This window comes from Cheilinus undulatus, linkage group 3 (genome assembly GCF_018320785.1).
Source record: "Cheilinus undulatus linkage group 3, ASM1832078v1, whole genome shotgun sequence".
Lineage (NCBI taxonomy): Eukaryota > Metazoa > Chordata > Actinopteri > Labriformes > Labridae > Cheilinus > Cheilinus undulatus.
This window is the reverse complement of record NC_054867.1, coordinates 17,786,513-17,798,876: the sequence shown is the minus strand read 5'-3', so window position 1 is coordinate 17,798,876 and position 12,364 is coordinate 17,786,513. Positions and strand designations below refer to the sequence as shown.

The window sequence follows — 12,364 nt, the reverse complement described above, 5'->3', positions numbered from 1 at the left end:
ATACTTTGGACAGCAAATAACACTGCCGCAGATCTGATTTTTTTTTTTTACATTTTCTGCAACTTTTGATAGGAATACTCACAAGCATAATTTTTATAACTCGCGAGGGACCTCTGTCGATATTATCGGTTATTACAGGGACTTTGCAGACGGGCCGAAATAGCTCAGTTGGGAGAGCGTTAGACTGAAGATCTAAAGGTCCCTGGTTCGATCCCGGGTTTCGGCAGCATGCCTGCAAGGCTTTTGAGTAATTTCCTTTTCATTGACACGACCAGCCGCCCCTCCAATCGCTAAACAGTATTATTTTTATAAAGCCAGAGATCACGCAGGCCAATTGAATTGGTAGGATTGGTGCAAAAAAAGAGAAGAAGAAGAAGAAGAAAACACATTCAGAGCAATCAATAAATAAAATCCCTAAACTTTCTCTGTGCAGTTTAACACTTTTACTCTTTATAGTTTCATAAGTATTCTGCTGTCTTATAAAATGTGTCACTACCAAAACAGAAAAACAAACAAAAAATACAAGAAAGTAAATTAAAATAAAAATAAAAATAAAAAATCAAATAAAGCTCTAAAGTTTTGGTAACATCTACATTTATATGTATTTCTATAATTTCTTCAAAGATTGTTATCATTGTTATCACGACACAAAAATGTTTTAGAGCTTTTAAAAAGCATTATTCTTTTAATCATTTTTATTTTAAATCAGATTTTTCTTTGTAAAAGGGATAAAGTTGATTGAACTGATTTTAAAGTAAATGATTTGTGAGGTTTAATAAATATTTAACTAAACGAGATAAAACATCATTATTGATAGATCTTTTTTTAAATTATTTTTGAGAAAGCATGCCCATTCTTGGTACTGACAGCATTGTTCAATTGTGACAGCAGTATTGTGGTGACAACAACAGCTTGTTTGACCATTTAATGTGAATTTAAATAAATAGTATTCTAAAATTTAAGTATATATGCACCCAGAATATAAATGAAATCTACAACTAAAAATTAAATACTGTTATTACAAAGACAGACAGAAAGAAAGACAGAAAGGCAGAAAGAAAGACAGAAAGGCAGAAAGAAAGAAAGAAAGAAAGAAAGAAAGAAAGAAAGAAAAGAAAGAAAATTACAAACCAGGTAATGGTTGTCAAATACAGTTGGCTGGTAACATTTTAGATGGATAACATGGACTGTATGTAGCCTAAAGGTTACAGAACCTGACTTCTGTTTTAGTTACAAAAACCCATTAACTGATGATTGTCTTTATGATTCTTTTGTTATAGTTTCAGTAATCCTACCTATCAGGGCTCACCACCACTTTCCTTCTCATTAGTAACTGTGAACCACACTTAAAAAACATGTTCAACCACTTATTTGGTTAATATGTAATGTGTTGTAGTAAGCTGTGAAGTATTTTACACAACATATAGGCATATGCCTTTTTGGTGTTTAAAGCAGTAAATAAATATTATTCATCAGTTTCCATTTCAGATAGGATATTTTTCCACTTCTGTTTTCCCACTTGTTTATCACTTTAAATTTCACGGTCAAAACTAAAACTGACTCAAGTGATGGCAATATAAGTAATATGAACTGTCTGTAAGGCCTTGTTGGGGTAAGTAACAAAACCACCAGGCTAGAGCGTCCTCTGGTGGCCTCTTGTTGAGATTGCACGCTTAATACTTGGTGTTACAGGCCGAAATAGCTCAGTTGGGAGAGCGTTAGACTGAAGATCTAAAGGTCCCTGGTTCGATCCCGGGTTTCGGCAGTGTGAGATCAACTCATCGTGTCCCGGAACAGTGGTTCTCAACGTTTTAACAGTAATGTGATTTTTTTTCAGCCAAGTACCGCAAAGCTTTTTTGGCCGAAAAGAAAGACATTAAACAGTGCTGTGACAGCCTCTGATTTATCAAACTTTTCATTAACTGTTTTACTTGATGATCTGGTGAAATAAGCACTTTTCTCCAAGATAAATGATCATTTACTGAGAACATTAATAAATTAGAGTGAGTTCTTGGTGGACAAGTAATGAGAAACCTTAGAGAGAAAAAGGAGTTTATAATTTAAGATCGTTGGTCTGAGTTGTGAGTCTGCTCACGAACGACCCCCTCTGGTGGTCGCCCGCCGAAATCACACGGTAATAGCAGAAGGTGTACGCGCCGAAATAGCTCAGTTGGGAGAGCGTTAGACTGAAGATCTAAAGGTCCCTGGTTCGATCCCGGGTTTCGGCAGAATGTGGAACAGTTTTAGGGTAAAAAGATGTAGATGATACTTGAGAGTACAGCAGATAGATACTTATTAGATGAAAGGAGAAAGAAAGAAGTTATTCATTCAACAACATACTCCAGGGGTCATCAAGTACATTCACAGAAGAGTCACGTATAAGTCTTGGCATAAACTCTGGGGGCCAGAATTTCAAGTAAACAAAAATTGAATTTTAAAATTTTGCCACCTCTAAACCAATTTTTAACACTTTTCACACATTTGCCATTCTTTAACCCTTTTTTTTGCCACTTTCTTGCTAATTATTTCCCCTGTGTGCTACTTATTAGCACCTTTCCAAAAACTGTGCCAGGCTATTTTTGCTGTATGTTTGACACTTGTTGCCCCTTTTTTGATACTTCAATCCAATTTTTGTCACTCTCCAGCCCCTTTTAAAATGCTTTCCTGCATGTTTTATCCCCTTTGTGCTATTTTATCATTTTTTGCAAATTTAGCAAATTTAGGCAAATTTAGATCAGGTAATGATTAAACCTGCTGTTTTTTCCAGTGGCAGTATAATAAGTATGAAAATTTAAATATTGGTGATGCTTGTGCAGCAGATGAAAAATTAAGACTTTATACATGAGAAATCACAGCCCATATTCCAGAAAATTTCTCAAATTAATTTCATTAAAAATGTATTTTGAACCTTAGATAATACAAGACATTGCAGATGCACTGGTGTATCAGTTTAACATCAGTATTGGCCAATATCAGTCATACTGCCACACATCGGCCATCAACAAATAATGTGGCATGGACAGATATCATAGCCAAATGCATCCGTCATCAGCGGCTGCAGAAAGAGCAATTATGGATCAAAACCCATCTAGTATTACATATTTAAGACCAGGCATCAGATCTTGCCAGCACTCCCTCAGCAGGACGGCAGCAGGTTAACCGGACCCCCTGTAGTACCCTTTCAGTGTTCTGGCCCTGTCAGCTGTTCGGACCTGTCTGGGTGCCAGCAGCGACGTGTCAAGGCAAGAGAGCCATGATCCAAGAGGGCAGGTCCAGGCCACAGGGCACCCAGCAGGTCAGGGATTTGCGTCATACCCTTTGAAACCTGAATGAATGGCTGAGCGGCTCTCTGTGGTGATGTGCTAATCAGCAGTGCATTGATAATGAATAGACAGAAAGTGATTCAGAGCACCAACAACACTGGAGACTGGAAGGAAGGGACAAGAAAGGTGCAAAATGTTCTGGGGTGCTGTAGGGTGTTTGAAGAAACACAGTGTGTGCAGGTTAACCGTCACTTTGATAACAGTGATCAAAAGAAAGAACAGAGGTGTTCGAACGGAACTTAAATGGCTGTAAAATTGCAATGGTGATGTAGTGATAGAAACTTCCAGAAAACATCCTGTGGAAATGAGACGTACTTTCCCCCCTTTTTCTGACTCGCTTCAAGTGAGGGTTTAGAGGTAGAGTGAACACAACACTATCTGATTAGTTTTCAGAAAGGAAATGAGGAAAAATGGTAATAGAAAAAAATGAAAGATTTAAGAAGGTAGGATCATTTCATAAATAATTAAACACAAAAAATACAAAGTTGAAACACAACATACACCCAACACTTTAATTGTGCAAGTACCATTTATTGGATCTACTCACACTGTCTTGTAAAAATTGGTAACTTCACATTGAGTCATTTATTTATCTGTTTTTATTTTGTGCAAGAAATAAACTTCAGGATTGTGTTTGTTATCACTATGTTATTAATTGGAACACTGGAGTTTTATATTTATGCTTTAATGTTAATTGTACTGGGTTTTGGAAACACGATGATATGTTTAGAGATTGGTTGGTAGGATTGGATGAGTGGGCAGGTGTGGAGCCAGAAGTGTTAGATATCCAGGGCTTAGCCCATACATTTATGCTCCCCTTGAAGTTTAGCTTATCAGGTATTATCTGCACCATTTCAAGCCATTGAATAAACCAGTTTAGATTTGAAATGTTAACAAACCCATTCATCACTTATGCAACAAAATAAATCACTTCCACTCAGGCCTGCCCAAAGAATAGGCCCTGGGCCCTGAAAAGCCCAGTGAGTGGGACGTCCCACCAGTGATTTATGTACAATGTTAATGCATGTGTCAGATCAGTAGCATTGGTGCTTGCATCCTGATAACAGTAATTTCAGTTTGGAGCTGAAAAGTATGTCACGCTATTATTAGGACTGATTGTTATATCATGCCATGTTCAGCCTTTTTTCACTGTTTTTCCCACAAATTGTTGCCACTTTTTTGCCTCTTTGACCCCTGTTTGGACACTTTTAATTCATTTTCGCCTCTTTTTGCCGATACTAAACCCTTCTGCCACTTTTATGCAACTTTTAATCTCTTCTTGCCCCTTTTACCAATTTTTTGCCTCCTTTTTGAAAAAACACTCTTAACCCATGTTTGCCACTTGTAGCCCACATTTGCATGATTTCACAATTTAAATCAATTTCCCACTAAAATTGTCCCATTTTCTTCTACTTCAATTCGTGGCCTCCTGACATCAGACATTACTTTCCAAATGGTTTAGTTTATTTATGACCTAAAAATGATATTTCTGTTTCAAGAAAACAGAACCGTACACCTCATTTTCAAAATTATAGCTCTTACATTAGCTCTTACATTAATTCAGTAGGTGAACAAATCTGTGGCATCGTATATGTGCACAATGCAAAACAAACAAACAAACAAAAAAACCCTCAAAAGGGCCAAAATGAGGGTGAATGCCATACAGTTGCAAGAAAAAGTATGTGAACCCTTTGGGATTTCTTGGATTTCTGCATAAATTGGTCATAAAATGTGTTCTGATCTTCATCTAAGTCACAACAATAGACAAACGCAGTCTGCTTAAACTAATACCACACAAAAATATGTTTTATGTTTTTATTGAACAAAAGATGTAAACATTCACAGTGCAGGGTTGAAAAAGTATGTGAACCTTTGCATTTAATAACTGGTTGACTCTCCTTCGGCAGCAATAACCTCAACCAAATGTTTCCTGTAGTTGTAGATCAGACTTGCACAACGATCAGGAGGAATTTTGGACCATTCCTCTTTACAAAACTGTTTCAGTTCAGCAATATTCTTGGGATGTCTGGTGTGCATTGCTCTCTTGAGGTCATGCCACAGCATCTCAATCGGGTTGAGGTCAGGACTCTGACTGGGCCACTCCAGAAGGCGTATTTTCTTCTGTTGAAGCCATTCTGTTGTTGATTTACTTCTATGCTTTGAGTCGTTGTCCTGTTGCATCACCCATCCTCTGTTGAGCTTCAGTTGGCGGACAGATGGTCTTTCCTGCAAAATGTCTTGATAAACTTGGGAATTCATTTTTCCGTCAGTGACAGCGATCCGTCCAGGCCCTGAGGCAGCAAAGCAGCCCTGAACCATGATGGTCCCTCCACCATATTTTACAGTTGTGATGAGGTTTTGATGTTGGTGTGCTGTGCCTTTTTTCTCCACACATAGCGTTGTGTGTTCCTTCCAAACAACTCAATTTTGGTTTCATCTATGGACAGAATATTTTGCCAGTAGTGCTGTGGAACATCCAGGTGCTCTTTTGCAAACTTCAAACGTGCAGCAATGTTTTTTTTTTTTTTTTTGGACAGCAGTGGCTTCCTCCGTGGTGTTCTCCCATGAGCATTCTTGTTTAATGTTTTACTTATTGTAGATTTGTCAACACAAATGTTAGCATGGGCCAGAGATTTCTGTAAGTCTTTAGCTGACACTCTAGGATTCTTCTTCACCTCATTGAGCACTCGGTGCTGTGCTCTTGCAGTCATCTTAACAGGACGACCACGCCTAGGGAGAGTAGCAGCAGTGCTGAACTTTCTCCATTCATAGACAGTCTGTCTTACCATGGACACATGAACATCAAGGCTTTTAGAGATACTTTTGTAACCCTTTCCAGCTTCATGCATGTCAACAATTCTTGATCATAGGTCTTCTGAGAGCTCTTTTGTGCGAGGCATGGTTTACATCAGGCAATGCTTCTTGAGAACAGCAAACTCAAAACTGGTGTATGTTTTTTATAGGGCAGGGCAGCTTTAACCAACACATCCAATCTCATCACATTGATTGGACTCCAGGCTCGCTGACTCCTGGCTCCAATTAGCTCTTGGAGAAGTCATTAGCCTAGGGGTTCACATACTTTTTCCACCCTGCACTGTGAATGTTCACATCTTTTGTTCAATAACAACATGAAAACATATCATTTTTTGTGCGGTATTAGTTTAAGCAGACTGTGTTTGTCTATTGTTGTGACTTAAATGATCGGAACATATGTTATGACCAATTTATGCAGAAATCCAAGAAATCCCAAAGGGTTCACATACTTTTTCTTGCAATTGTATGGCATGCACCCTCATTTTGGCACTTTTTAACACATTGTCATATCACAATATCAAATTTCATAGATAGATAGATAGATAGATAGATAGATAGATAATTAATCCTTTGCAGGAAAATGCTCATGTTAGATTGTAAGGCATTTGTACATATGAAGATCTAGGGAAGGCTACAATACATTTTTTTTCCGCACTGAAAGCTCCCAAGAGCACAGTGGCCTCGTTAATTCTCAAATAGAAGAAGTGAGCAGGGGAGAACGGCATTAGTAAAAGAGGTGACAAAGAACCTGATGGTCACTCTGACCGAACTCCAGCGGTCCTGTGTGGAGATGGGACAAAGTTCCTGACGGACAACTGTCAGTGGAGCCCTCCACTAATCTTCAGCTTTATGACAGAGTGGCTAGATGGGAGCCTCTGTGAAGGGGGTCTTAATACTGTCTGCATGCACTCATTTTAAATATATTTATACTATATTAACGTAGCCATTTCAGTGCAAAAATTCCACATATTGTAGCCTTTAACATGTAACATAACTGTTTGTGTGTCCACTGTCAAAAGTTGGGAAGGGTACCAACATAACTGATCTGTACCATCCTTATCTTTTGGCCCCTTTCTGTTGGGGTACCAAGCATACCTATCCCAGGAAACCTATCCAACCCTAAAGGATAGAGGCAGACATGCCGCTGACTTATCTTTCCTCAGGGCAGCAATTTTAGCCAATTAAAAGAAACTAGTGTGAGTTTTCCATACTGTGTTCAAGCACAGTACACTTCCCTGTCCTTGACATGGATGGATAAGGGATGCTTTTGGACAGTTTCTTATACAGCTGCTCATGAACGCACACAAGCATGGGTGAGCAGTGTTCAGACGCTGCAGACAGAACTGAACCTGTAAAACCAAGTCAACATTCCCTCCCCAGCTATGATTTATTGATGGTATTAATACATGTGTGTTGGATTGGTAGCATTAGTGCACCCTGGCTAACAGTTCCCTCATTTTGGAGCTGAAAAGTGTGTCAATATATTATTGGGTTCTAAAGATGGTATTTTTCATTCATGCTACTTCTTAACCCTGTTTTTATCTCTTTTTCCATCCATTATTGCTGCTTCTTTTGGCAACTTTTCTGCCCATTTTTGACTATTTTGCCACTTTTTTCTCCACTTTTTGCCCCTTATTGCCACTTTTTGCCCACTTCTGCAACATCTTTTTGCAACCCCCCATTTTTAGCCGCAGTTTGTGACTTTTTGCCCCTAATTTCCCATCTTTTAGTCATTTGCCACATTTTGCACCCTTTGTGCTACTTTATGTCCACTGTTGCTGTTTTGGCTCACTTATGTCACTTTTTTGTTGTCTTTGCAATTTCCCCCCCTTTTTTGCCACTTTTGCAAAATCGAGGACATTCAACATGCCAGAGGGAACATGTTCCAAGACCTGAAAATCTTTAAGCATCCATCTCTTGAAGACCAAATGTTTGTTGTCACGTCACAGTACTACTACTGTAGCTCTTAGGGGGATTCCCTTACCTCCAAGTCCATCAGAGGAAGAGCTGTACACTGACATCTGCTGTAATCTGAGTAGGAATCAGTACCCGACAAAGCCAGGGTGCCTGAAAAAATTTTAAAAAAGGCCTTAGGAAGACCAAGAAGGTCCTCGGAAGCAGCTCAGGTTCCAGGAGGAGACAGAGTCCTCACATTTAGAGCAGAGATCATGGTCTTCACAGGCTACGCATGAGGATAAACAGAACTGTTCCCTGACGGAGACTTGGCCCTTCCTTTCAGAGATCAAGCCTCAGAGAAAGATCTATCACCTCCACATGTACTCCCAGTGAAGGTGGTGGATCATAACGTAGACGCCATCAAGACGTGTTAGACACGGATGAATTTATCATCATGTTTTAACAATGACAAAATGAAATAAACCAAATAAAACACAAAGTATGATATATATTCCATACCACTAATAAACTTGGCATATTTAAAAGTGATGTGCTTACAGGATCTACAAATCTCACAGCTGATGGAGATTGTTGAATTTTTCACTTTTCCAAGCTAAAAATAAGGAGCGATGTCAGACATAAATCAGTGTTGAAGACTGCAGGAACAGCAGCAGCAACTAACGATGACTTTACTGCTCCAACACTGACGCCACAATCAAACATCTTTAGATTAAACAATATACAACTGTTTGTTGTGATAATGTGTGCAGCTGGGTAAAGCTCAAAAGAAGAATTCGTAACCAAATTTTAACACAGGTGATTTTAAAAGGGCATTTAATAGGATTAAAAATTGGACCCTAAATTTTAAGAGTAATCAAGTTTAATTTGACATAAATCAGGCTTGATTCCTTTACACCATTAGACTTTGTGGTTTCTGTGTATTTGCATGTGACAAAACATGCACAGATGAAATAATACAACCCCAATTCTAAAGACGTTGGGGCATTGTCAAAAATGTAAATAAAAACAGAATGCAATGATTTTCAATCTAAGAAACCCCAATAGAGCGTGAACAACATATCAGATGATATGTTGAAAATGAGACATTTTATCATTTCATGGAAAAATCAGATGGCAGCAGCATATCACCACAGTACTCTTATCCTGTGAGTGTTCTTTAGTCTTCAGCTTCTTCTTACTTTAATCACATTTATACCACAGAGATGACAAACTCACCAGGTGTTGATGTCCAACAGACACTCTGCCTTCTCATTTGTTGCTATGTAATTAGTTGCCATGCAATATCCTGTGCTGTTGGTTATGCAAGAGCCCCCCCCTCTCTCTCTCTCTCTCTCTCCTCTTTCTGATTATCCCTGTTGCAGTTTGGTTTCCTGGCTGCTTTGTTCTACTGCTCTTGGAGAGCCACAATGAATTCCTGAGGATGCCAGTCAAGCTCTGAACCCATTCATTTAAGTGTTTGAATAAAACCTGCAGGTGGAGAACAGGCCAGGCAGCCGGACGGAGAGACGGTTGGGAAGGAAAGGATGTTTTGGCTCTAATTAATCAAAACTCTATTCAGTCTGGTTCCACTTCCAAGTAGCTCCCACAGACGCACCGGTCAACTTGGCATGGCCTGAAGGCTTGCATAACTGGAGCAGAAGTGACTTCTATTCAGCGGACTTTCCCCAGTTTCTGTCCTAATTGCATAACAGGTCAGGCTCACAGTAGCAGAGCTGTGATGTCTTAATGCACAGCCATAGGGAGCTTTGACTGCACACAGAGGTATATACATGTTATAGATAGGATTTTTAAAATTTGACATGTTAAAAAAAGTAAGAACCTACAAACATTCAGGCAGACAGAAAAGTAACTTTTACAAACAATGAAAGGCACTATCCTCTCTGTAAATGACACATTATATGGACAAAGGTATGTGGCCATACCTGTTAATAACTAAATTCAGGTGTTTCAATCAGATCTGTTGCCACAGGTGTAGAAAATGATCCACCTAGTTATGCAAAACATTGTAAAGCAGATGGATTTGCCAGAGTCCATGTCAGGCAAATCCATATTACAAACCTCCAACCTGTTGGTCTGGACAATCAGCAGCGTTTGAGGAGAACGGCTAGCTATGGGTGGGGTTAAGCTGTACTGGAAGTGGTTGGCAATGGCTCCACCTGGTGTAGCAATTAGGTCGGATATAGCCATAGTACAGCAGCAATTTTATCAAAACTGGACCACATTTCAGTTAAAGAGCAAAGAGCCACACTGAAAGCTTTGGATGACAGATGTTTTCGAATTTCTCTGAGCTGCTTTGACATGGGTTTGCAAATGTTTCGGGCGGAATAAGTTCAACTGTGAGCTGGTGGGTACAATAGCTGCTGAAGATGCAGCTGCAGAATGACTCCACATTGAACACTGTGTTGATTTTTTTTCACTGAAATGTCTAGAGTATAATTTGAAATTATATATATATATATATATATATCTATCTATCTATATATATATATATATATAGATATATATATAGATAGATAGATAGATAGATCTATCTATCTATCTATCTATCTATCTATCTATCTATATATATATATAGAAAGAAATGTGCTTTACTATTTTTTCAGGTTTTTTTGTAAATCAGTACATTTGAAAATTCATGGATAACAATAATAATGTTTTTTAGCATTAAAAGTATCATTTGGGTTAAAGAGCTTCTACATATTGGTGTATTAACCACTGCAGAAACATAAAAAATGATTTTGGTAATTCCTAATGCTGTTAATTTAGGGCATAAACCTTACTTTGGGTGGTGTAATAAATTTGTTAAGCACTGCATATTTTATTAGTGTATTAAACTGAGAGTCCTAAAATGGAGGAATTTACGTACTCTGTGTTTAGAGCCAAATAAAAAATTAAGTTTAATTATAAAACCTGGTCTGTCATCCTCAGGCAGTTTAGAGCAGCCTCTCCCAAACTTCAGTCTGCTGCGGCTCTATTTGAGATCTTAAAATCTTCTGAGGGACACAAAATATTCTTGAATGACCATAATGGAAGACTCAAATATTTACCTTTTATTTATCATATTTTTGTTTCACAAACAGGGAATTCCAAAGTAAATGCTTTGCTTTTAGACACATAAACATTGATGGGAAAGTATTTGTAAGGTCACATAGCACAGTTAAGATCTCTGGACAGTAAAATTCCAAGCTCTCTGGGGACTTTTAAAAGTAAATTGAAAACATATCTTTTTAGTCTGGCTAACAGTTTGGAGTGATTTTACAACTTTTGTATGTTTTTAAGTTTCTAACTTATTCTGGGGTTTTGTAAAGTCTTTTACAATCAATTATTTGAAAATAGAAGTTGTTTATGAACTGAACTGAACTGAAACTGACATAAAATCAATAGTTTCTGACATTATCACATTGTTATAGCAAAGACTGACCTTAAGTCATTATAATCAAGTGGGTGGAGAACGAGGTTCAGTGGTTCACACATAAATACTAAATTAAAAACTTTGTGGAATAACCAAACAACTCCTATTCATCAGATGTTGCATAACTCTGAGTAGCATGTCTCTGAACTGGAAACATCTATCTCACAGAGGTGAAGTAAGCCTGAGTTTTTTTCTAAGATGCTCTTGTTGTGGAGCTCTTGTGACATAACCCACCGTGATGGATGCAGTCCAAATGTGACAAGAGAAGGTTTTCTAAGGGAACAGAGTATGACCTCGCCTTGTCCTTGTAGAAAAAAAGGAGACATTGTCTTTTCACTCTGTCTGAGAAGAAAGCGAGGAACCCACACAGTGTTCCTTGAACAAGCTCCAAGAACAGTGGGGAGCCTTGTGCCTGTGTATTCTGTGTAGATGTCGTACAGATTGGTGCTGGCCTTTCTCTGAATTGTGCTGACCTTTGTAAACGCCTGGGCGCTGTTTTACGTCATCAATTCAAAGCAGCAATTCAGTAAAGTTTGTTGTTATTGTTCTCTGCACTGAGCGAAGAGGTGGACGGAAATTTAAGGGATTATATAAGAAGATTTATAAAATGATTTCAAACATCATTAATAGTCTGAATATACCCACACTACCAAACTATTCTGAAAAATGCATTTATGTTAACTGGCTTGTTGTTTTCATGATCTTCCAAAATCATTCATCCATCTAATTCCACCACGCAAGATACTGTATGTAAATGCCTTATTTATCCATCATGAATCCAGTTGTTTGAAATCTTTCAGTATTTATTGAAGCCTTTAAGATTTCTTCCTTATGATTTTATTTCAACAGAATTGTCAGTTTATCCTTTTTGAGAGAGTAAATCCTGACTTCATCCTTT

The 12,364-nt window shown here is 38.1% G+C and overlaps 3 non-coding genes across 3 annotated transcripts; all 3 read left to right on the top strand.

Annotated features, from left to right (window-relative positions):
* The first annotated feature begins 153 nt into the window (after nt 1-153).
* Nucleotides 154-226, top strand: trnaf-gaa. Its single transcript has one exon. It is a non-coding gene; the product is annotated as a tRNA-Phe (tRNA).
* A 1,466-nt stretch (nt 227-1,692) lies between these two features.
* On the top strand, nt 1,693-1,765 carry trnaf-gaa. Its single transcript has one exon. It is a non-coding gene; the product is annotated as a tRNA-Phe (tRNA).
* Nucleotides 1,766-2,155: 390 nt separating this feature from the next.
* trnaf-gaa lies at nt 2,156-2,228 on the top strand. The gene has a single exon. It is a non-coding gene; the product is annotated as a tRNA-Phe (tRNA).
* The last annotated feature ends 10,136 nt before the right edge of the window (nt 2,229-12,364 follow it).